General features: G+C 41.1%; 1 non-coding gene across 1 annotated transcript; it reads left to right on the forward strand.

Moving 5' to 3' along the window:
- The first annotated feature begins 16,698 nt into the window (after positions 1 to 16,698).
- On the forward strand, positions 16,699 to 16,842 carry LOC127212534 (small nucleolar RNA SNORA48). Its single transcript, XR_007833573.1, has one exon. It is a non-coding gene; the product is annotated as a small nucleolar RNA SNORA48 (small nucleolar RNA).
- Positions 16,843 to 22,964: the final 6,122 nt, after the last annotated feature.

Below are 22,964 nucleotides of genomic sequence, written 5' to 3' on the forward strand. Positions count from 1 at the left end.
TTATTTTATTAATTTATTCTTATTACATCTCAATGGTTATCCCATCCCATTCCTCCCTCCCCTTTTCCCCTTATTCCCCTCCCCTATGACTGTTCCTGAGGGGGACTTTCTCCCCCTTTATATGCTCATAGGGTATCAAGTCTCTTCTTGGTAACCTGCTATCCTTCCTCTGAGTGCCACTAGGTCTCCCCCTCCAGGGGACATGGTCAAATATGAGGCACCAGAGTATGTGTGAAAGTCATACTCCACTCTCCACTCAACTGTGGAGAGTGCCCTGTCCATTGGGTAGATCTGGGTAGGGGTTTGAAGTTTACGGCCTGTATTGTCCTTGGCTGGAGCCATAGTTTGAGCGGGACCCCTGGGTCCAACTCTGCCTATCATAATGTTCTTCTTGTAGGTTTCTAGGATCCTCTGGATCCTTCTACTTTGCTATTCTCCCATGCTTCTCTCATCTAGAGTCCCAATAGGATGTCCTCCCCTCTGTCCCAGTTTCCTGGTAAGTGAAGATTTTCATGGGACATGCCCCTTGGGCTAGTATGCAGATATAAGTGAGTACATACCGTTTGACTCTTTCTGCTTCTGCGTTAACTCACTCATTATGATCATTTCTAGTTCAATCCATTTGTCCACAAATTTTGGGAATTCCTTGTTTGTAAAAGAGAATTATATGACAAAGTCTTCTTTATGTGGTCATTTCTACCAAAAGCCTGAATGTGAGGGCAGGTTTCTAACACTGTCATCTTTAGTTACTTCCAAGTCTATTCTTTTATTCAGACTCCTAAATTTACCTTTGCTTCCATGTTTGTGGTCTTTTTCATTATCATTTCTTTCTCATGACCCCTATCGTGCAATCTATGGCACTTTTGAGGAAGGGTACCCAGAGTTTATCAAAGGAATGCTGCATTTTCTTTAGCACGGTCTTCAAGACTTCATCTCAAGACTGATCTTTGAATTAATACTTTCAAATGATAATTTTAAACTGTGTCTCGCAGGCCGTATTTTTCCCTTCCCAGCACCTTTACTATCAGTAACTACTTTGTAGCCCTGTTCTATGTTTTTGTCCATGCCTCAAGTCAAGGGGCTTCCTCTTCTTGACTCTTGTGTGTATCTAACACCAAATAGAGTGTATGAAGTGTCAGTTGTGTGAGAAAGATGGTGAGTCAATGAACCAACCATCAATCAAAGAACCAGAAAGTGATATCTAGTGGTGGAATGAAGCAGACATGTTCGTTGTAAGAAGCTTTCTTCATAAATTCATGAGAGTCCATGAGAAGAGGTAGCTTCCAAGCTTCTCTGCTGTTTTTTTTTTTTGCCTCATACAGACCATCAATACCAACTTCAGCTGATTCTCCCCAAGGGAGATGCCTCTAATGAATCTTTGACATCCCTGGACCAAGCCACTGTGGAGATGACCCAGCGTCATGCTTCTATTGTCCTTAACCATGCCTAAAGCCTTATGCATAGCAAAAGAAGCTATGATATAGTTTCTTTACCAATTTAGTCTATACAAACGCTTGGGTCTATATTGCCAACAAACACTTTCTGTAGCCTTCATGACATCTGGTCCACAGCTTCTAATCCCCATGAGATGTCTTGAAATAAGCAACAGTCAGTGCAGTGTTACTCAACACTTGAGTTATAGTATGGCATGGGGCTGAGTATATATGCAAGTGCTTAGTATACTATAAAATCCCATACAGAGGAGATATACAGCGGTCATGAGGATCTGTATAGTCATCATTGGCTTCGCAAAGACAAGGACTTCTTTTCACATTCTGTTCTTTTAACATTAAGAAAAGTAATTTTATGTCAACACACAAAGTTATCGGTCTTGTTATGGCATTTCAATACATTTAGGTCATTATACTTTGTCCTAATCCATCCTTCCTCCCTTCCAAATATTCATCCAGTCAAGAAGCACTGAGCTGCCTGTTTTCAGGTAAGAAATTATTTCCTGCCACGGAATTGGGAAATTTCCACAGCTCACATTAACTTTTCTGAGTACCACAGAGGAAGGAAAACCAGCAAAGCAAGCTGCTCCCTCCACTCCAAACCTACCTGTGATCCTCAATGTGAAGGACGGAGGACATTTCTCAGCAGTTCTCATTTTCAAGCATGCGCTCCTGACTGTGTTGAAAAGTCCCTTTGACACAAACCATCTTCTCCATCTCTTTATCACGCCAGGGACTATAACAACACCTCAGTTCACACTCGACTCATTAGAAGACAGCTACAAATTAAACACTGTAATGTGACGCACATCAGAAAAGCCCTTCTCCAGCCCCTGCCCCCCATGAGTCTGCCTAAAGGTCTGGGCATCTGATAAATTGACTAGTAGCCCAGTGCCCTTGAGTACTTTCAGTTAGCAAGCAAATGGCCATACCAAAATGTAGATGCCAAAACATAGATACACACATTCTTTAACAAATTTTCCTAGGAGGTATTAAATAAATCCTGCTAAAAGCACTTAGTGAAAATGCCACCAAGAGGATCTTGTAAGTAAATTCCTCCTTCACATTCGGTTCTTTTACCATCTTAAAAAATGCTAAAATTCACAATTTTATAATTTTGACCTCTGCTTTTCAAGAACATTCAGCCCTTTCATCACTATCTACTGTTCATGCATATTTTTAACAATGTGTGTCAAGGGTCCCTGATAGCAATGACTTAGTAAATGAGAGTGCAGGCACTTGTGTTGGCACTGTTTATAGCTATGTAGCACACTGTTTTGAGAAATTATCTCTTAAAAAACCAACTTATCACACTTTGAAAGAGCCAAAGCCCATACCAAGACTTATTTTGGTAATATCGGGACCCTCAACTTCCTTCAAATATGAGAATCAGAAGAGAAAAATGCTGAAACCTCTCTCCAGTACCAGGCAACTGATGAGGACTGCATCATTACTGACTAAAGCTGCATGCTGACTTGAAGCATCACTGATAGCTGGGCTGGAAACTGGCATCTATAATGAACCTTTGAGCAGCATCCAGCAGCCTTTTAAAAATGCGTATAATTTAGCTTTGGTAGTTTCCATAAAATAGACGTCTGATTCTGCCAGTGACCTTCCATGAACTTCTAGCCATGTATAGTCTTTTAGTGAAAAGGTAGAAAATAAAGACTCTTATTTCCCTACTAAGGTGGTAATTACACTTAAGTTGATGTAATTCTGATGTTCGTGGGAGATCTTTGTAATTTACCCTTCCATACCCTTGCTCTTTCTGTGAAGCTTTTTTCCCCTCTTAAGAAAGAGTTTAGAAAAAAAAAAAAAAAAAAAAAAACTAGCATGCTTGCAAATTGAATAAGTGTTGTATTACAGTGGTTTGCAACCCATTGATAGACCTTTGTGCTTTGAACTTCAGTAAGAGCATTTGAGAGATTAAAATTGGCTTAGCCAGCAAGCATTTGCTTTCTAAAAGTTCCTATTTCTGAAGCATGAAAGCCCTAAGTTTTGAAAGCTGTCTAAGTCCAAGCAAAGCAAACAGTACCTCTCTCAAATGAGTTCAACGGTGGTTGAGGCTTTCAGAAAACGACTTTTTTTTTTTTTTTTTTTTTTTTTTTTTTTTTTTTTTGAAGCTGTCTACAAATAGCCAAAGAAATGTGTCCTTCATTCAGCATCTTGGGTTGCTTTTGCCATTCTGGTAATTACACGTGTTGCCAACCCAATTAAGATTTCCGAAGGAAAGATGATTATTCATTGTAGCAATTTCACTTTTCAGTCAGTGGTAAATTCTGTGAGAAAACTTCATCCTGCAACTTTCCCATCCTCCTGGGTAGGGGCTCTTGGGTGTCTTCCAAGGAAACCTGCAAGCCTATCAATATGATTCATGCAGCCTGGCCTGGGGGTGGGGGACTATACAGGCATTTCCCAAGCCAGGGCAATTAGCCTTTGGCATTGGAACCCTAGATTGTTTATCCACTCAGAAATATCTATACAATGAGAAACAACTGCGGTGAAAGGCACTAAAATGTTGCCTACAGTTCCCTGAGGCATCTCTGCCTGATGAAGCATTTAATGAACCACTGCTTAGTCATTTGCATCCTAGATATCTATACAGCCATGGATGGAGATAGTTATTGAAATAGCTAAGCCAAATACATCTTTCTAAAACAGGACTCGTCTCTACAGGTCTCCAAGATAAGCCCCAAGGGGGTGTTCCCAGGACATCAGCTCTTCTTTATTTTTTTCTGTTTTAAAACAGAGAACACTGACTAAAAAAGTGTGTGTGTGTGTGTGTGTGTGTGTGTGTGTGTGTGTGTGTGTGTGTCAAACTTTTGATGAAAAGTTGGTTCTTGAAGTCTCTTCTAATTGGTCAACTCCCAATCTAAGCAAGATTTCTGTTTGGAGTGAAGACTGTCCCTCACAGTTTGATTCCCTCCTTTGATTCTTTGCATCAAGGTCTCTCCAGAAATCCAAATCCTTTCTTTAGAACAGTCTCCTGCACCTTCAGACCAGGTCCTACTGCCTGAATCCAATCAAGCTACACCTCCCCACAGTTCTTTCCAGGACGGAAATAAGAAGCACGCGCAAGACCTGCACAGGCTCAAGTGTGACAAAATCGTAGCACAGTGAAAAGGAGGTGAACACCGAGAAGCTATTTGCAACTGGTATCTGCTGGGGAAAAGACAAGCATTTTTCTTCCTTGGGGTGACATGGGCTGTATCAACCACACACCAGAGCAGGCTCCTGGCTCAGGAGTAGATGGCTGAGGCAAAATGGACTCCATGTTTTGAGTCTGCTGGTGAATTTTGCTTATTCTGGAGCTTGTTTTGTTTCCTTTTCCTTAAGAGAAGGAAAAACATGGAGTTTCAAGGGGGAAATCTCACAGAAAAGAATATGATCAAAATATATTGTATGAACAAAAATAAATACATAAATAAATACATAAATAAATAAATAAACCAGCTCCCTACATTAAAAAACAAAAAAGCAGTCTATGTCGTGTCTTAACTGCTTGCAATTTTTGACACCCGACTCCTCTGTGTTCTTTGTCATGCAAGCTATGCTGAGCTAAATAATGTGAAATGAAATTTCTTGCTACCCTTAAAAGGTTAAGAAGTGGGGGTGGGGGGCTGGAGAGATGGCTCAGAGGTTAAGAGCACTCACTGTCTACTCTTCCAGAGGTCCTGAGTTCAAATCCCAGCAACCACATGGTGGCTCATAACCATCTGTAATGTGATCTGATGCCCTCTTCTGGCCTGCAGGTGTACATGCAGGCAGAACACTGTATATGTAACAAAGAAATTAAAAAAAAAAAAAAAAAGGTTAAGAAGTGTCAGGCTTTTCCTTTGTTCTGGGGAATGAATGGTCCAGAGAGCCGCCCCCCCTGCCCCAGGGAACTTTTCTTAGGAACGTTCTCTGAAGGCTGATCTCTGAAGAGGCTCCTCTGCTTCTTACCACCACCCATCATCCCTCTCATGATGGCTATCTTCTTCCTACTGAATCTCAAAATGTACTGTGTCTGTCTAGTGCTCTTGTCCCACTTTGATGCCTATCACAGCTCCAAGCCCCTTTCTCCTCGTAAACTACATCGTCCCAAGGAAAATATATGTCAGCTTCCTTTCAAGACCAGCTCTTGATCTTTTGATGTTCCATCTCCTCTCTGTACTTATGATGCTTCCTGATTCTGAAGACTCATAAGTAAAAGATGTGATATGTAAACTTCCCCTATACAAGCTTTAATAAATACATAATAACTGCGTATCTGAAAAAACAAATATTCATTTAAATAATGGAGCTTTGCACACAAGAATAACAGGAAAATGATCTTTTGGTATCCGAGCTATTTATCAGTAGAGGACTCCCCAAGGCAATTATCTAAGTTCCTTATTGTCAGATAAGACAAGGACCCTTGTTTTATATATTTGAGTATTGTTAATTCATTCTGATAAAATTGGAGGGTTCCAAATGAATTCTACTACCAATTTTTAGTTCCTTCTTACTACAGACATAATAAGGACCCATTTGCAGTCTAGATGCACTCTGATATCCTGGAGGATGATATTAACTCACTTATTTATTAGTCATTTGATTTGACCTCATTGTTTGACCTCAGTACCTCAATATCTAGGTCAGTGAAATAGCAATAACTCACAGAATTTTATGAGGATTAAACGAATCAATATAGATAAGGCATGTGGAATGTGTTTTCAAATATTTGTTTTGTTTTGTTTTACCTTACAGAATTTAGAACATTCCCGTATGACCTAGGTACATTTTGCTAGTTTGTTTCATGTACACCATTATCAGAACTTCAGAATATAGAAAGTGTCCCACCCCCATGTTTCTTCCGTCTTTATCTGGATGGGATCTTCCTAAAACTCTGTCCTAAACTTTGCATTGCCATACCTAGCTTGGTGTCTCATAGTCAGAGCTCTGCAATTACTTTTGTCTACTGATCCCTGTTCTTTCCTCTTCAGTTACTCATGGCTGACCACAGGATTATCAAACCCTTCCTGCCCCTTCTCTTCCTTCATTCTATACCATGCATGTCTTGATCTGGTAGGCATTATAAAGTCTGTACAACATATCAGTAACTTGAGAAAACAACTCAGCAGGGTTTCAGAAAGATAGTCTCTTTCTGGCCTTCTCATTCTCTAGCCTTATACTCTTTTTGCAGGGCAAGCAACTACTACCTAAAATAGGCCACAAGACAGGGATGTTCACCCCACCCAAATAGCCATGATACATAGAAACATTAGTCTAACTTTTCTTTGCCTTATGTGGAAGAGCTGGCCATAAGGAAAGTTTCCAACCTTCATGTGTCATAGTAGAACACAGAACCATCAATCCAGAAGGGGTCTTATTTCAGACCTTGGGGAATAAGCAGTCCCTATCAAAATACCTACACAATTTTTTAAAGACCATGAAAGATCCATTCTCATCTTCATATGAAAAAGAAAAAACAAAGCAAAAACCCCAGAATAGCTAAAACGATCCTGTACAATAAAAGAACTTCTGGAGGATTCTCCATCAAAGACCCAGAAATATATCCACACACATATGGTCACTTGATTTTTTTGACAAAGAAGCCAAATCTGTACAATGGAAAAAGGATAGCCATCTTCAACAAATGTGCTGGTCTAACTGGATGTCTACATGTAGAAAAATGCAAGTAGATCCATATTTATCACCCATGCACAAAACTCAAGTCCAAGTGGATCAAAGACCTTAACATAAAACTAGATACACTAAATTGGTTAGCGTCTCCAAAGAGATCATGGATGTAGCACTGGGGCAGACACTTGCACAATGCAAAGGTCAGGTAATCCAAGAGAATGAGAGGAAGAAGGCTTCCTTATGCTGGCATCTCTTTCCTGTCATAAATTATAAGAGGGGCTAACAGCCCAGAATTAAAAGTGGAATTGCATTTGTAGTTTCAGAAGTAGTAAAAGGCTATTCAGATCACGTTGAGGCAGTCACTATCCTTGATAGCAACAAGACCTTATGTTCTCTGTGCTTCAGTGTCTTCACTTATAAAAGCTGGATACCGTTCCCACTCATTACCTCACATAAAGGAAAAAATGCTAGACACATCGAGTTCTTAAACTCTACATAGACAGCCCTGGATCCTCCTCACAGTTGTTTTTGTATTAATAAGGCGAAACAGAGAACTGAATCTCATACTTAGTTTTATTCCTGCAACATTAGCTGCATAATTATCCTTTGAAAACCTACTTAGGTTTCCTGAAACCAGACTCTGTGGTAAATAAGGAAATAAATGAAATATAGTCCATACTTTCATCCTTACAAGTTACTTTGTTTCAAACTTCTGGTTCAAATGCTGAAATGCCTTTGCTGCCGATAGATATCCTGCCTAGTTTTAATATCCCGACAAGTACTTGACCTTTCTTTATCTCCGGGTTCTCATCTTAAAAACAGAACTGACTTAATAAAGCTTAAACAAAGCTTTTCCAAAGAGACAACATCTATCAAATACCAGTTTATTTCCCACAGGTCTAGGTTCCTTCTTCTTCCTATTCTGATCATTGTTTCATTGTCTCAAGAATGCATTCGCCAATATCAATTCCTCTGCCTCCCCCATACCATCACCATCACCACTCTACACACTCATCTTATGTGCTCATTCACTCAATTCTCAGTTTCTCTGTAGGTATTTCTTCGAGGGTCAAACTTCTCCCAATCTCTACTACAGAATCCCTCTCAGTTGTATCATTCATATCTCAAATTTAATAGGCACCAACAATGACACATATACACATTACTAAAGCATTAGTGAGCAGAGATAGAAACATTCCACTCAAAGCCTTATAGTGGAACGTCAAAGAGTGAGTGAAGGGTGACTGCTCTCCAGGTAAGACACCTTGGCCCAGGGACTGAGTTCTGAGAAGCTGGGTTTAGCTTAGGTAGTCTCCTGCCTTGCTTATAATCCTAGACTGCATTCTCTATTAAACGGGGACCAGCTTTGGGGTTAGCTACTAGCCTATGGATACGGGCCAGACTGTGCACTCTGTGGTTATTATTTAAATAGGTAACCCTTGAGAGTTGGCCTGACAACTCATAGGAGATAGTGTCAATGATCTTTGCTTTGTCACCAAGGAAGCAGAACTTTATCCTAGCACACGTTTGTTAATACAGGGCAAGAATGATCACTCTTTCTGGATAGAAGCAGTAGTAGGGACATACAGAAATAAGAGAAATTTATGACCACTACACACTTTCTACACAAAGTTTACTCAGTTGGAGTCTTAACAGTCCACTCAATAACTATTAAACTCAACACTATGTATTAAGTACGATCATAGATGCTGGGAATATATCAGTGGACAAACTGACCCAAACTCCTATGCTTCAGGAATGTTGCACTGAGAAAGGATTTAAGATAAAAAGGTTAGTTGGAGATGTTTGCTTAGTTGCTCTGTTGAGATCATATTCCTTGACTGTAAGTTTCTGCTGGAGTATTTTTAAAAGTAGGAAAAAGCACACACCCTTCTACGCACACATAAATATATACATGTATATATATATTCACATGCAAATATACGTAATTGACAGCACCATTCCCCTCACCCCACATGTATTTCTATAAGGGGGAGGGGACTCGTTTTCTCATATGTTTCACAGTTGAAAAGCAAAGCAGATGGTGCTTCTAGAGGAGGCAGCTTGCTTGCTGAAATGTCATTGATATACAGAAATAAAACAGAAAATGAAAGGCAAGAAAACATTCTCATTTGAATAATGAATGATCTGATGTCTCCTCAAAGTTGCACAGCTCGGATAATGAAAAGAAACACTCTCAGGCCCTTTGTTCTACATTTACAACAAAACTCAAACCACATGTCTGTCACGTAACAAGCTACTCTGGATAATTTCTCAAAGAATAATCATCATTGTTTGGTGGAACAACTTGTAAAACCCAGAAGGTACCCAGGAAAGTTGGCACTTGAAGTAAACCATCTAAGGGGTAATTTGTGGTGACAAATGATCCATTGAATGTTGCATTTAGACCTTAAAACAATTGCTCACACACAAAAGAAAACAAAGGGCTGAGGGTATGTTCCATCCTGGCTTCCTGTCCTTTTTCATTTCTGTGTTTCTTCTAGTTGAGAGAAACACGAGATAATCATGAGAGCAGATAGCCTAGATGACGCTTATAGAACCTTCATCACTATTATTAGGCTAAGCTAACAATTGCACTACATTTTTCTGTGACTATCTGAGCTTATGTCAGCCAAATTTGTTTCCAACTTAAGCTGCAGGGTGTGTGTCTTGCAATGAAATGCGTAGACCACAGTTTTCTGGGTCCCCATCTACTGTTCTACCATGCTAAACACACCAACAACGCCCCTAATGTCTCCAGGGAGCTTTGTGTAGACTGGAAATAATAAAAGTGAGCAACTTTATACTAATCAACAGTTTGTACTTATAGGTAAGGAGCTGGCTTTACTCCCTGCACAGGCCTGTGAGGAAAGAGCCTTTTTTTTTTTTTAAGATTTATTTATTTATTATTATGTATACAGTGCTCTGGCTGCATGTACACCTGCAGGCCAGAAGAGGGCATCAGATCTCATTATAGATGGCTGCGTGCCATCATGTGGTTGCTGGGAATTGAACTCAGGACCTCTGGAGGAACAGTCAGTGCCCTTAACCTCTGAGCCATCTCTCCAGCCCGAAAGAGCCTTTTTGATGCAACATTTGAGCTGTCCTAGGAAATCCATTATTTCCTTTAATCTGTTACGTGCAGAACTCTCGGGCACCAAGAAATGCCCCCGCAAAGCCTGACCAAAGTTTACTGCTTTTCTAACTACTTGCAACATGGAGAAAGACATCAGAGAAAGGCGAAGCAAAAGATCTTGGTGAACTGATGACTGGCACTGTCTCTGCATACTAGAACCAAGTGGATAAAACCTGTGGGACCCACTTCCAGTGGAAAGAAGCACTGTATAACAATGGTCGCCATCCATTTCAGCATTTCTCACTGAAAGCCGCTGCTGAGAGTAAAGCCATTTGCCAATTACTTCAGAAAACAACAAAACAACAAACAAACAAACAAACAAACAACGCTGCCCTTGATTTGAGCAGGTACTTCTTGTCCAGAGAAAAAAAGCAATGTGACTGACAGAGAAGAGTTTTGACTAGTTGGACCCTTCTCTTGTAAGAGTTACTTAATTGACTAGGGAGATGCCAAGTTTTACTATCTGAAAACAACCCAGAAGACACGGAAATCATTTGGTTGCAAATGACGTCTCTGTACCAGAACTTGTTCTCATGAGAAAGAAAAGTCTCTTAAACTGATGCCATGGGAAATTGCCCTGCTAAAGTTCCCAATAAGGGTGGATGAATCAGCTGGCAGCACATGGTTCCAAAGGTCCAAGGATTCCTTGGGAGCCAGGAGTTTTCAGACTATGTTGACACTCCAAATGCTTTGAGTATTGTGTCGGCAAAGAATGTCCCCAGTAGCAGAGACAGGTGTAGGCCAACAAGGAGGACATGGCTTTTTCTAGAGCCTCTTTATGTCTGGGTCACTCAGTCCTGGGGAAGGGGCTTCTCTTCTCAGCAAATCTTCCCTGGAATGTCCTCACAGATACAATGGGAAGCACGCATCTTAATTGATTCTGGATCTAATTACATTCACAATCAAAATTATCTATACCAAAAGAATAGAAGGACACCTGGTATCTCTTCATTCAATACAGAAGCATGGCGCAATGTCACTGAGAGAGTCTTTCAACTATGCATACAAAACTGATTATACTCCTAGGGAAACATAAAGGAAAAGTTACAAGCACTTCATTTTTAAAAGTAGAAGCATTTGGTTTCAAAGGCAATAATGTGATAAAAAGCAGTAAATAGTTGAGGAGCCTCGAAATGTAGAAGCCAAAAGCAACATGCCATACTCAACTGGATTCTTTACAGAGAAGGTAATGCCATAAAGAACTTTAGTAAATTGTATAAAATGAAATACTGATTACAGAATAGGTGAGTTACCTTTTTGTTACTTTTCCTAATGTTGACAGTGAACTGTGGTTATATAAGATGAAGTCTCAGTTTTTAGAGGTATACAGGAAAATACTTAGAAGTAAAGGAGTCAGTGATATAGTCTGTGACAACATATGCTCAAATACTTTGAAAATACACTTTCTTCTATTATTGAGATAATGACATTTATGTAATGCAACCATAAACGAGGGCAAGAAGTAAATAGCCAGAGACTAAGAACATGGGGTGTGCCTTGCCGTATACATCTTTTCTGCAAAGGTAAATTAATTTCCAAATAAGATGGGTTTTTTAATGCTTCATAGGATGTTTCAGAGATGTCCTTTTGTTCTTATGTTGATATGTTCTAGTTCATTTTATGATCTTCTCTAACTAAGGATAATTAAATGACAGAAGAAACTATATATGATATAAAGGAACTAACTAATTAGCTTACATGTCAGGTAATTTGAACCTATTTTCTCTTTGTGATATTTACCTAAGAAAATCACTTGAAAGATATTTCCAAAACAACAAAACACTTTTAAAGTGAAGTTTATGATAGATTATTTAGTAAACTTCCATCAGTTTCTAAACTTGAAAAGTAGGACTTCATCAAGGTTGAGTCCTCATGCAAGATACTCAGCGTCCGTGAGTCTTTACATCAAACTAGCGATGGCGGTACTATCTGAACTTCCGCTAAGTTCATAAGGGATAACGTGGGCATCAATGCAAAGCTTCCAGAGCAAGAACGGTTTATCATCTGATTTATGAGAAAGTCCCCAAACAGGGCTTTTGTAAGGACCAATGTGCCACCCACGTTCTTCTCTCTTATCTACAGCCCTTGTCACCAGCTGATTAACGCCAATCAGAAGCGAAGGACAAGCAAGACCCTTGATACAGTCTACCCAAGTTAGCATTTCTAGGCACTAAGCAGGGGGAAGCAGGTGCAGAATAGATATGGAAAGTAGAAAAATATATTCCCCAGAATGGTTAATTGAGGCGACATTAACCATCTGAAACCTATCCATTCATCTACTGCCCAAAGCTTTGGTCCCACTTTCAGTTGTTCCCTCCTGAAAAGGAAAAATAGCTCCATTCTGCTTTGAGTGACCAGATTAAAACTCATGTTCAACCATAATCTAAAGGCTACTTATGCAGATGCACTGCTCATGTTGGCTTAAGCCTTCTTTTTTTTTTTTTTTTTTTTTTTGTTTTTTGTTTTTGGTTTTTTTTTTTTTTTTTTTTTTTTTTTTGGTTTTGGTTTTTCGAGACAGGGTTTCTCTGTGTAGCCTTGGCCATCCTGGACTCACTTTGTAGACCAGGCTGGCCTTGAACTCACAACAATCCGCCTGCCTCTGCCTCCTGAGTGCTGGGATTAAAGGCGTGCGCCAGCACACCCGCTGGCTTAAGCCTTCCTGACATAGCCCATCCTTACCATGATGTAGGTCTTCTGAAGTCATTCCTTTGTTACTAAATAAAGTAAAGGATTGTGGTGGAGGCTGAGAGATCACCCTCAGTGTCCACTGTAAGTGTGAAGCTCGCATCAGAGTTTCTAGCACAGAATGAAGACATATATACGTTCCCCACCCTAGCTAGCAAGGCTTAGCAGAGTGTGCTCATGACTAAAAAGTCATGAAAGTGTGACACATCGTCTCTCCTTTTAGAGAGTTTATAACCACTATGAACGCAATGAAGCACATTAACAAAATATGTAAGGACATCAGATAAGATAGCACTTTAATCCACATGCAATTGTTAACAAATACACTTCAGAAGGGGCACTTTATAAAGAAAAGAATTGTATTTATCTCACCATTCAGGAGGCTAAAAGCCAAAGACTGAGGGGGGGGGGGTGAGTTTCATTAACTGAGCCTCAGCTGAGAACTTCAGAACAGCGGGCTTCATGGCTAGGACGTGTGTAAGAGCCATTGCACAGTGAAATAGGAAGCCAGAAGAGAGCAAGGCAGAGTCAGTCTTACTCTTTTCTAACGACTCATTCTCCCGGGAATTCCTTACTCCTTAAGATCAGCTTGCTTCCTTTTTCAGGGTAGCCTCCTCTATGACCTAACGACATCACGTTTCACTTCTCAAAGATGCCCCGCCACCTGTTAGCACTGCTATATGAAGAAATATTTAGGAGACAAACTGCATCCTATCCATAAAACATGTTGAATGTCCAAGGCGAAGGGCAGGGTGAGACCCGTAGTAGGGCATTTCAGGACACAGTCTGATGTGATGGGTAGATAATGGAAATAGAAGAATTTAGAGTTGGATATGCTTCCCCTCGCTTTGATGACAGGCTGTATAGCCTGTACGGGAAATAACTACAATGCATGTCCACCCACCCCCCAGTTTCACCTTCTACGGTTTCAGTCACCACACTCACCCACGTTCTGGAAGTTTTAAATGGAGAGTCTCGGAAATAAGTAATTTAAACGTGTAAGATAACGTGCCATTTGAGGTGCATGTTGAAACCCATATGTCGTCTCTAGGCCTCTATCCCACTTAAGACAAAAATTACACCTTTGCCAAATGTATGTGCTTAGCTATCTGGCCATTACATGGTTTAAAAACACCTTTTTCACCAGGTCATCTGTTTCTGTTTGTAACGATGTATCTCAATAACCCTTAATTTACTTAATAGTATCTCCCAAATGAGTGAAGCTGACAATTTGGATATAAGAAAGAAAAGGAGGTTTTTAAAAAATAGTGTTTTCTATATCATTTCCCATCATAAGAATAATAGTGAGGTAGACTACAAGGCATTTTATTGCAGGGGAGAAGCAATAATCGCATAACTTTTATCATAGCATGAGGTTAAAATTTTCATTTTCTTTTAAGCACTAATTTCTTACTATGCTTTATTTATAAATTAAATTTCATCATGGATATGTGCGAATAGGACAAAGCAGTCGTATAGAATTTATACTAGATATGGTTTCACATAGCTATTGAGAGTCTAGTACTACAACCCCAGAGGAAAACGGGAACCGCCACTGTACAGTACAAGTTAATATTCACACTCATGGACAATGGCAGATCTTGGTCATAAACTGACCTCACATTGTCCTTTGTCAAGCAGCGTCAATGGCCTAGTGTTCTGTAATGACTGCAGTCTGATCCTGGGGTATCCTTCGGTCTCTACCCATGACCCCAGTGTTGCTAGGCTCTCATGACTAGCACTGCTTATTTTCTACTTTCAATAACATATCATGCATAGGTCTGTGCATCATACAAATGCCAGCCTTCCCCACTATCTGGGGTCCCTTCAAGGCTGGTCCTGGTAGTAGATGAGCAAGATTCTTTTAGGAAAGTTCACTCTTCCATTCATGACCAGTGTTAGAACCACAGATTTATGTGCAAGCCAAGGGGGCTTACCTCGACCCCACAGAGTTAGAAATTTGGAAGGGCTTTCAGGAGTGCATTTGAAGAAACTGTTTGCATGACTGTCTCTGAAAATTTTAGAGGACTTATGATAAAGGAACTCTCTAGTCATTAAAGCGGGACTAAGGAAATATATTTCTATGCAGTGATTTGTCTGAGTTCTTAGGGTCATGAGCATCCAAGGGAGTTGCCACAGAAACCATGCCGCTTTCTTTTGTTTCTTACCTTCTATGGCAGTCCAAGTAGAAAAGAAGGGCAGGCTTACTGTTTAGATGTTAGCAAAACAATTCACCATTCACTTATACACAACAGGAAAGGACAAACCTGAGACATTATATATTGGTATTTCTCAGGTAATTCAAATTGCTTGACATGGCCAATGGAGCATTAGCTGGGGTGGTATTTGTTTGAATTACACGTATTCTGTGCTATTTTGTCTTCAATGGGTTACGTGGCAACTCTCCAGAAACTCTGGTCTCTTGTCATACTATAATATTTTTCAATACAGAGGGAACTGTATCCCCATTTTCCCCTCTCCTTTGAAATTATTTCTCATGCTTTTCAGGGACCTTGGCAGCGTTCCAGAACTTTTCTAATCAATCTAACATTGTAAACTGTCAAAATGAATTTTCTTTGCTATGAGTTCATATGACACCATGCATTTAATATCTGTTCTACATCAAGCCATCTATTATTCCATTTTTGTGTTATTTTTGTTGTTTCTTGAATCCCTTTTGTTATTATTCTTTTCCAATCTATTGGGATGTTTCCAGCTTAAAAGCTTTTATTAACATGGCTTCAGAACTATATTTCTAAAAATTTAAGTCAGCAGAATCTTATAGTAGTTGGGGATTCTGGTAGACTCATAATTTGCAGCAGCTTTGAAGGGAGCGGTTTGGGAGCTATGAGGGTGATGAACCCTTCAATCTGAATTGACGTGTAACCAGCCTGTAAGCTCTATGTGTATGTAGTGGCTACGTCCTCTCCACTCTTAGACTGTGTGGCTGCCTTAGCAAGCTGACCTCAAGGCTGGTTTTGCTTAATAGTATTGTTGCTTCACTGTAGTCCATAATCAAAAGTTATCACCTATTGAACATAAATATACGTCTCCCCTACTTGAGCATCTCCTAAGTCTTTCGTGCTCTCCAGCTTATTGTCCTTGTCTTCTTTGTCCATTACAATCACTGAGTCATAAACCACTCTGTTGTACAACTATATTATATCGCCCTTTATTTCTAAAGAAGACCTTCAATGCGGCTGGCTTGTTTGGGTGAACAGAAAAAGAACACTTGTCTGAAATTGCAGAACAAATAGCTCTTGTTCATTTAACAACAGATCAAAGGATGAAACTATTAGTCAGAAGATGGCAGCCCCTGGGCTCTAGGGTTTGGTGGTTGTTATTGCTGTTGTATTTTAGTCTTCAGCAGTAGGACACTTACTAGGGTAGCCTGGGGACCAACAGCATCAATGCTATCTGGAAGCTTGCTAACCATGACTAAATGGCCTTACTCAGATCTCATGTCAGAATATGTATTTGAAAAGAACCTCCAGGTGATTTCTGTGCCTTTTAAATGTGACTTGTCCTCTTCTTTCTGGTTTGCTAACTGGCTTGTCTTGCATTTATTTTCCTGAACTGACTTTGGTTTCTAGGATGAATTATTTTATTGTACATAATAAAAGAATTATGATGCTACCTGTAAAAGTCGTATTTGTTTTGAATTTTATTTTCACTAAATATGATAATAAAATAATACAAGCTTACCTAACTTTGGATGACTTTCTTGACCATGTGAATTAGACCTAAGGAGTCCTGTGGGATTTTTTTTAAAACTTAAACCCCTTCTTTGAAAAATAACCTTTCTAAGAGTTTCTTTGATGCCTCAGAGGCTGGCCCAAACATCACCTTGATGGTGATGGTGTTATTGCATCAGTCAGGGACAAAGCAGATGGCAGTCCTTTGTTTATCCTAGTTCAGTGCCTAGCTTGGTAACCAAAGCTATTTTATGCCTAGGACCCATGAAAAATCAAACCAAATTAAATCAAATCCAGGCAGCATAATGTGGAAGGAGGACAGCAGACAAAGACCTGCCCTCAAGTGCAAGGCACAGGCAGACCTGCTTGTCAACACACCACCCAGAGTGGATAGAGGGTGTCACCTAGAGACCCGCCAGCCTGCAGCAGGATCCACCACAATGTGTGAGTATGTAGGGTCAGATAAGAGAGAAAGAGAGGTAGAGCAGCTTGAGCATTATGAAGAAAGATGGAACTGGAGAATCAAGGGTAGAGAGGAGTAGCTTCTTGTGAGTGGCCAGCTCTGCTACCTAGGGCCATGGTGAGGACCCAGCCCAAGCTGCAGCTGAGGGCCTTATCTGAGTCTGTAGCTACCCAATGAAAAGGGAGTGTCCGTGAATCCTGTGCCTCATCCACAGAGTATAGCGGCGTTGGTCCTGATGGCAGGGGTGTGGGTGAGCTGACCTCACAAATAGTCTGTTGTGGGGTGACACAGGCCCAGAAGTGATGTCCCCTGACCCCTACCCCTCACCATCTCCGGTAGTGGGGAAAGGTGCTTGGGAGAACTGGTCCTGTCCCTCACCAGCTGCAGCAGTTGGGAGAGCAGGCCCCACACATCAACTGGACAACATTGCAGAACCTACACTGGTTGGGGGAACCCAGGTGACCCAGCCCTAAGGGGGAGAGCATTGGAGTGCTGCCTTGTCACTTGTCAGCTGTGAAGTAGTGTGGGTATTGGGGTGATGCCTTCCCCCAGTGTTGCCCATCATCACCTGCAGCAATTGGGGTCATGAGAGTGGGAGAGCTGTCCCTGCCCCCTTGCTGGCTGCAGCACTTGGGAGAATGGGCCCTGCACCTCACCTGGGCAGCACAATAAAGCTGGTCCTGACCAAGGGGCCCTGGTGAGCCTGCCCCAAGGGCAGGATAATTGGCCCTGCCACTCATCTGCTGTGAGGTGGCTGCAGCAGTCTGGCAGTCAGGAGAGCTGGCCCTGGGGTCATGAGAGTGGGTGAGCTGGCCCTGTCCCACTGGGTACAGCACTTCCAAAGAACAGGCCCTGAACCTTGCCTGGGCAGAACAGTAGAGCTGGCATAGTGTAGGGGACCCACATGAGAGCATGGTGAGGTGGTGTGGGTGTGGTAGTGATGCCCTCCCCCCCCCCCCCCCACCTCACCACCTGCTGTATTTGAGAGAGCTGGCCCCAAGGACATGAGGGCAGGAAAGCTACCTCTGCTCCCTCACAGACTATAGCACTCGGGGGAGCAGACCCTGCACCTCACCTGGGCAACAGTGGAATTCCCCTTGATGGCAAAGACATGGGTGAGCCAGCCACGTACGTGTGAGTGGGAGGCCTGGCCCAGCCCCTCACAGGTTGTACCGTGTGGGAGAGCGGGCCCAGTGCCTTGAATGGGTAGCACAATGGAGCTGGTTCTGGAGACCTGGGTGTGAGTGGGTTGGCCCTGAGGGCACGAGAGCCGAAGAGACAACCCTGCCTCCTGCCAATGGTGGCCTAGCTGGAGCAGTGCTAGAAAGCCTGCCCTGGTTGTTTACATTAGGGAGATCCAGCAGGCTGACTAGCTGAGCTACTACCCAGGACCAGACCTAGGGCTCTGAGTTGGCCTACCCCAAAATCTGTATTGTCTTTGAATGGTTAAGATGCATGAAAGGCCCAGTCCTGCTGATGCAAAGCTGCATGATCTCCATGATACAGGGAAACAACATGATAACCAGAAGGTCCAGTGAGGATCCAATATTGTTGGTTTCACAGAAACCAGTCCTCGAACCAGGCCAATGGCTCATCTCAGAGAACATTTGCAAGTGAAGATGTGTGGACAGACAGGCGTACTGTGGGACACACTGTGACATACTGTAGCTTCTACTGTGAGATGTTTTCTATGCTCTGCTTTAGTGTGTGTGTGACTGTGTGTGTGTATGTGTGTGTGTGTGTGTGTGTGTGTGTGTGTGTGTGTGTGTGTGTGTGTGTGTTTATTTTGGGAAAAGGTTGCAAGGGCAAAAGGTGAATAAGAGGGGATGGAGAGATGAATGGGACTTGGGAACATGATGTGAAAGAAAAAATCAAGAAAAAGGTTTTAAACAGAGAATTCTCAACAGAGGAGTATCAAATGGCTGAGAAACACTTAAAGAAATGCTCAACCTCCTTAGTCATCAGGGAAATGCAAATCAAAACAACTTTGAGATTCCATCTTACACCCATCAGAATGGCTAAGATCAAAAATTCAAGCGACACCACATGCTGGCGAGGATGTGGGGAGAGAGGAACACTCCTTCATTGCTGGTGGGAATGCAAACTAGTACAGCCACTTTGGAAATCTATCTGGTGCTATCTCAGAAAAATGGGAATAGGGCTTCCTCAAGACCCAGCTATCCCACTCCTTGGAATATACCCAGAAGATGCTCCAGCACACAACAAGAAAATTTGCTCAACCATGTTCATAGCAGCCTTATTCATAATAGCCAGAACATGGAAACAGCCTAAGTGTCCCTCAGTAGAAGAGTGGATAAAGAAACTGTGGTACATATACACTATGGAATACTACTCAGCTATTAAAAACAAGGAATTCCCGAAATTTGTGGATAAATGGATTGAGCTAGAAATGATCATAATGAGTGAGTTAACCCAGAAGCAGAAAGAATCAAATGGTATATACTCACTTATATCTGCATACTAGCCCAAGGGGCATGTCCCACGAAAGCCTTCACTTACCAGGAAACTGGGACAGAGGGGAAGGCATCCTATTGGGACTCTAAATGAGAGACACATGGGAGAACAGCAAAATAAAAGGATCCAGAGGGTCCTAGAAATCTACAAGTAGAACAATATGATAGGCAGATTTGGGCCCAGGGGTCCCGCTCAAACTAAGGCACCAGCCAAGGACAATACAGGAGGTAAACTTTAAACCCCTTCCCAGATCTAGCCAATGGTCAGAATATTCTCCACAGTTGAGTGGAGAGTGTGATACGACTTTCTCACGTACTCTGGTGCCTCACATTTGACCATGTCCCCTGGAGGGGGAGACCTGGTGGCACTCAGAGGAAGGACAGCAAGTAGCCAAGAAGAGACTTGATACCCTATGAGAATATATAGGGGGACGTAATCCCCCTCAAGAACAGTCATAGGGGAGGGGAATAATGGGAAAATGGGGGGGGGGAGGAATGGGAGGATACAAGGGATGGGATAAACATTGAGATGTAACAAGAATAAATTAATAAAAAAAAAAGGAAAAAAAAAAAGAAAAAAAAAAAAAGGTTTTTTTTAAACTTAAAAAAAAAAAAAAAAACCAAAAAGAAGACTTCAATGGACGTTATAAGTTTTCCTTTTTGTAATTCATAATAGAAGATATTTTGTGTGGAAGATGTTATAAAAGTCAAACCACAGAAAAGAATAGAAGACGAAAAAAAGGTAGCGGTGCACCATCCATTCTGCATCTTCTCCAAGATGTTTTCACAGGCATCTGAGAAAGCAGAGGGCTGTAGTGGCTACAGTCTCCACATTCTCACTGTCCTTTGCCACTTCCTTGAGTCTGGCTTAGCAGTTTGCAAATGTTAACATTCTTAAGTACTGCAGTACAGCACTTGCGTGTAACAAGCCTGACCCTGAAGGCTGTGGTCCGCTGAAGGTCTCATAGAACATATTGGTTATGTGACATTTTATTTCACTCATTTAAAACATTGCATCTGTGCTAAGTGGATCTGGACATAAACTTTGGAGGGAGACGTGTTTGGACACCGGAAACAGTGCAAGGAGTGAGGGGATCAAGCTGTGGTGGATATAACCAAGACACATTGTAAACGTGTATGGAATTTTCAAAATAAAAATGTATGTGCTATGTAAATAAAAATAATTTATAATTCAGGACAATGTACCATTCAAGAAATTGTCATAAAGAGTATAAAGAGAAGATAAATTGAAACTTAAAAACAGACATTTAAATCTGCTAGGTGCCACGTAAAATACTGAGCCTCTTTATTCACAGTGTTCACTTAACTAAATTTTGATATTTCAGCATTATATTAACTTTCTGAGGAACATACTTTTTGGACTATATGCATACTTCCATACGTGACTTACATTGATTATAGATCTATGAACCAATGTGAACGTGTTGTGATGGATATATGTTGAATTTTGCATCACTTGCTCTTGTGGAATTCTCATAATTTGGAAAAATGATTTTCATAAGAGACTGAGTATTGAAGAGTGTGTGACTAAGAGTGGAGCAGCCAAGTCCATACTCGTGAGTTAGTAAAAATGGTGGTTATTTGCAAGGTGATCCTTCCTGCTAATTTTGGTTTAAAACTAAATAAACATTATATAAATAAATTGAAATTAGAATGCTGACAGAATAAAAATGTTTTGTTTTATGAAAACACCACAGACTATTTTTAAAACATTTAAACATTGGCATTAACTATATTTTCCAAGTACCTTTCCCTTATTTTGACGTATGAATCCATATAGCCCACATGTTTCTGATTCATTTGCAACCAGTTCATTGAAATTGGCAAGGCCTTTGTGCTAACCACATGGCCTAGGGAGACAGTTTAAAAAGAAAAGTCTCAAATCTTTCATTCGGATCACTCATGATTCACAGAGGAATGAGCTCTGATTGTGAGAGTTTATTATTGAACACTGGCCAGCACTGTGCACGTGTGGGATATCTCTCCTTGAGTTCATCTCTGGTATACCAGAGACCCCGCAAGCAACATAAGCTATTGCCATTTCTCTCAACTGCCCACCCGAACTTGATAAGAAGACCCTATTTCTGTTGACATGACCTACATACTGGTCACGAGACATAACGTATGTGGATAGTGACCAGAAAGCTTCCTTCTTGCTAGCAAGCTTATGGCACTAGACTATACCATGTGGAATTCTGAGGAGTCTGGGGAATTATCAATAGTCTTACCTTCCTGTGAGCACCATGAATTACAAAATAACAGGCATGGGGAGAGAAGCTCATGAGTGAAGTGATGGTATAGGTGTTATGGGAGCAACCACCTGCTTCCTTATTGGATTTGAGAGCCACTCCATGGGAGGAAACACATGCTTGGTACTGTAATTATGGCCAACACCCCACGGTTGAGGAATTCATAGGCGCCAAGAGTAAACCAAACCCAATGTGATTATTCTACTAAATGGGCATTGTATTAAACTGTTCTATAAATTCCTATCTCTCTACTCATAGAGAGACAATGCAGCTCTCAGACCTCAGGAGAGAAATATTTTGTGGGTACCAAATGGTAGGTAACTGGGAGCTCACAATTGGTCAAAATGCAGAGAAGAGGTATCATTTAGTGCTCTGGCACAAATGGGACATCTGTACTACCCCATCCCACTCTCAAGGCTCAGGGACCTTCCAGAAGAGGGAGCAGAAAGACTGTAAGAGGCAGAGAGAGGTTGGGAAGCACTGGAATAAAACAGTGCCTCCAGAGCATAACAGAACCACTGGACTCCTGTGCTCACAGGAGCTGCAGTTACTGTATAAGACCTGCACAAACTCAAGCCACCCATCATTCTAATGTAGCGAAGGAATGACTTCACAAGTCCTCACTCTTAACCGAAGGACTATGGGCAGGTGATGGAGTTCTATTTAAGTGTGTGCCCTCTTGTAGGCTGACCATGCTCCAGAAGATGGGCCAACCCCCAAAAGAATAGAGTCAGCACACATTAAGTTGTAGGATATATTAAGGAAAAAAAAACATTTAAAAAACATGTAGTAGGGGTCTAGAGAAGTGGGAGAAGTTAGGGAAGAAGTAGGGAGGTAAATATGATAAAAAAATACATTGCAGAAAATCCTCAAATAATTAATAAGATATATTTTGGAAAACTGGACAGTTATTAGGTGTTTCCTTTTACTCTATTCAATTTGGCCTCTTTCTTCAGCTTGAGAGGCCCCAAGTCGGCTTTGTTGGCTCTGTTCTCAGGATAGTTTGGGACATGTTCATTAATAATACTAGAAATAATAAGTTCCCCAAATATGTATTCCAAATGGAGTTCTTCCATTACCCATAGACCTTATTTTCCAATTGAAAAGAGTTATAAGAATCCATTTACGCTATAAATTTCTCACATTTTACTCCTTTCACACTTAACTGATGCTATGTGCCAGT

Source organism: Acomys russatus, chromosome 30 (genome assembly GCF_903995435.1).
Source record: "Acomys russatus chromosome 30, mAcoRus1.1, whole genome shotgun sequence".
In the NCBI taxonomy this organism is placed as follows: domain Eukaryota; kingdom Metazoa; phylum Chordata; class Mammalia; order Rodentia; family Muridae; genus Acomys; species Acomys russatus.